Source organism: Artemia sp. Qi Xiang Cuo, chromosome 14 (genome assembly GCF_049724085.1).
Source record: "Artemia sp. Qi Xiang Cuo chromosome 14, ASM4972408v1, whole genome shotgun sequence".
NCBI classification, from domain to species: domain Eukaryota; kingdom Metazoa; phylum Arthropoda; class Branchiopoda; order Anostraca; family Artemiidae; genus Artemia; species Artemia sp. Qi Xiang Cuo.
In genome coordinates, this window is record NC_142807.1 from 56,017,588 (window position 1) to 56,020,954 (window position 3,367).

Below are 3,367 nucleotides of genomic sequence, written 5' to 3' on the forward strand. Positions count from 1 at the left end.
CTAAAAATATTAGAAACGGTGTTTTGCTATCGTTTACTGCTTTCAAAAAAAGTAAGCTTTCTAAAATAAATGTAATAAAATACAACTGTTTGATGTCACAGGTGCCACACCCCAGCCTAAAATATTAGAAACGGTGTTTTGCTTTCGTTTACTACTTTCAATGAAAAGTAAGCTTTCAAAAATAAATATAATACAATACAACTGGTTGATGTCACTGGTGCCACGCAGAAGCTTCAAACATTAGAAACGGTGTTTTCTATCGTTTAAAACATTAGTTTTAAAAATTAGAAGCGGTGTTTTGCTATCATTCACTACATTAAATGAAAAGTAAGCTTTCAAAAATAAATGTAATAAAATACAACAGGTTGGTGTCACTGGTGCAACGTAAAAGCTTCAAACATTAGAGACAGTGTTTTGCTATCGTTTACTGCTTTCAATTAAAATTAGCTTTTGACAATAGCTGTAGTAAAATGCAACTGTTTTATGTCACTGGTGCCACACTCTAGTTTAAAAAATTACGAACGGTGTTTTGTTACCATTTACTGCTTTCAATAAAAAGTAAGCTTTCGAGAATAAATTTACTAAAAGAAACTATTTGATGTCACAGGTGCCAAACCACAGCTTAAAATATTAGAAACGGTGTTTTGCTATCGTTTACTGCTTTCAATAAAAAGTAAGCTTTCGAAAATAAATGTAATAAAATACGACTGTTTGATGTCACTGGTGCCACGTCCCAGCTTAAAATATTAGAAACTGTGTTTTGCTATTGTTTACTACTTTCATTGAAAAGTAAGCTTTCAAAAATAAATAGAATACAATACAACTAGTTGATATCACTGGTGCCACATACAAGCTTCAAACATTAGGAATGGTGTTTTGCTATCGTTTACCGCTTTCATTAGAAACGTTGTTTTGCTATCGTTTACTGCTTTCAGTAAAAGTGAGTTTTTGAAACTAACTGTAATAAAATCTAATTGTTTTATGTCAGTGGTTCCACGCCCAAGCTTCAAACATTAGAAACGGTGTTTTGCTATCGTATACTATAACTGTAATAAAATACAATTGAGCTTTTGACAATAGCTGTAGTAAATTGCAACTTTTTTATGTCACTGGTGCCATGCTTTAGTTTAAAATATTACAAACAGTCTTTTGTTACCGTTTACTTCCTTCTATAAAAAGTAAGCTTTCGAAAATAAATGTAATAAAATACAACTGTTTTATATCACAGATGCCAAACCCCAGCTTAAAATATTAGAAACGGTGTTTTGCTATCGTTACTGCTTTCAATAAAAAGTAAGCTTTCGAAAATATATGTAATAAAATACAACTCTTTGATGTCACTGGTACCACATCCCAGCTTACAATATTAGAAATGGTGTTTTGCTATCGTTTACTGCTTTCAATTAAAAGTAAGCTTAAGAAAATAAATGTAATAAAATACGACCGTTTTATGTCACAGGTGCCAAACCCCAGCTTACAATATTAGATACGGTGTTTTGCTATCGTTTACTGCTTTAAATAAATAGTAAGCTTTCAAAAATAAATGTAATAAGATACAGCTCAATGATGCCACTGGTGCCACGCACAAGCTTCAAACAACAGAAACGGTGTTTTGCTGTCATTTACTTATTTCAATAAAAAGCGAGCGTTGGAAAATAACTGTAATAAAATAAAATTTTTATGTCCCTGGTGCCAAGCCCCAGCTTAAAATATTAGAAATGGTGTTTTGCTATCGTTTACTGCTTTCAATAAAAAGTAAGCTTTCAAAAATAAATGTAATAAAATACAGATGAATGATGTCAGTGGTACCACGCACAAGCTTCAAACATTAGAAATGGTGTTTTACTATCGTTTACTGCTTTCAATAAAAAATGAGCTTTCGAAAATAAATGTAATAAAATACAGCTGTTTTATGTCACTGGTGCCATGAACAAGCTTAAAATATTAGAAACGGCATTTTTCTATCGTTTACTACTTTCAGTAAAAAGTGAGCTTTGGAAAATAACTGTAATAAAATACAACTCTTTCATGTCACTGGTGCCATGCCCCAGCTTAAAATATTAGAAACAGTGTTTTGCTATCGTTTACTGCTTTCAATAAAAAGTAAGATTTCAAAAATACTTCTACTACTACTACTACTACTAAAAACTCAACGCAGCACCAAGCCACCTGAGACCAACACAGCTGCGCACGACCCTCATACAATTAATGTACTGAAATATAACTGGTTGTTGTCACTGGTGCCAAGCCCCAGCTTGAAACATTAGAAATGGTGTTTTGCTATCGTTTACTGCTTTCAATAAAAAGTAAGTTTTCAAAAATAACTGTAATATAAATACAACTGTTTGATGTCACTGGTGCCACGCCTCAGCTTAAAATATTGCAAACGGTGTTTTGTTACCGTTTGCTGCTTTCAATGAAAAGTGAATTTTAGAAAACAACTGCAATAAAATACAACTTTTTATGTCACTGGTACCACGCCCAAGCTTACAATATTAGAAATGGTGTTTTGCTATCGTTTACTGCTTTTAACAAAACATAAGCTCTCAAAAATAAATGTAATAAAATACAGCTGATTGATGTCACTGGTGTCACGCACAAGCTTCAAACATTTGAAACGGTGTTTTGCTATCGTTTACTGCTTTCAATAAAAAGCGAGCGCTGGAAAATAACTGTAATAAAATACAACTTTTTATGTCCCTGGTGCCACGCCCCAGCTTAAAATATTAGAAACGGTGTTCTGCTATCGTTTACTGCTTTCAATAAAAAGTAAGCTTTTAAAAGTAAATTTAATAAAATACAGCTGGTCGCTGATACTGGTACGACGCACAAGCTTCAAACACAAGAAAAGTATTGAATGTCGAAAGCGGATTTTTTGCAACAATTTGATTTAAGACATTTACCAGAAAACGTAAAAACTCGGGTGGAAAATATTCTTTGGGATTTCAAATGGACTTTTGCAAGACACAAAGCGGGTTACGGACTAACTCACTTAATCACGCACAAGATATCAACAGAGGGCCCTACAATCAAAAATCACCGTATAAAAAACCTTATCATTTAAAACCATGGCTAGAAAGCCAAATAAAAGAAATGGAAGATCAGGGAATAATTAAAGAAAGTGTAAGTGATTTTTGTTTTCCACTAGTAGTAGTCAGGAAAAAAGATAACACGTGGAGATTATGTATAGACTTTAAATCACTAAATGCCGTCACGGTTAAGGACGTGATGAAGTTACCAAGAATTGATACGATTTTAGATTCGTTGGGAGGTTCAAAATATTACACTAGTTTTGATTTAATAGCAGAATATTGGCAAATCGCTTTAGATGCAGAAACAAAGCATAAGGCTAAAGTAATCTTAGACG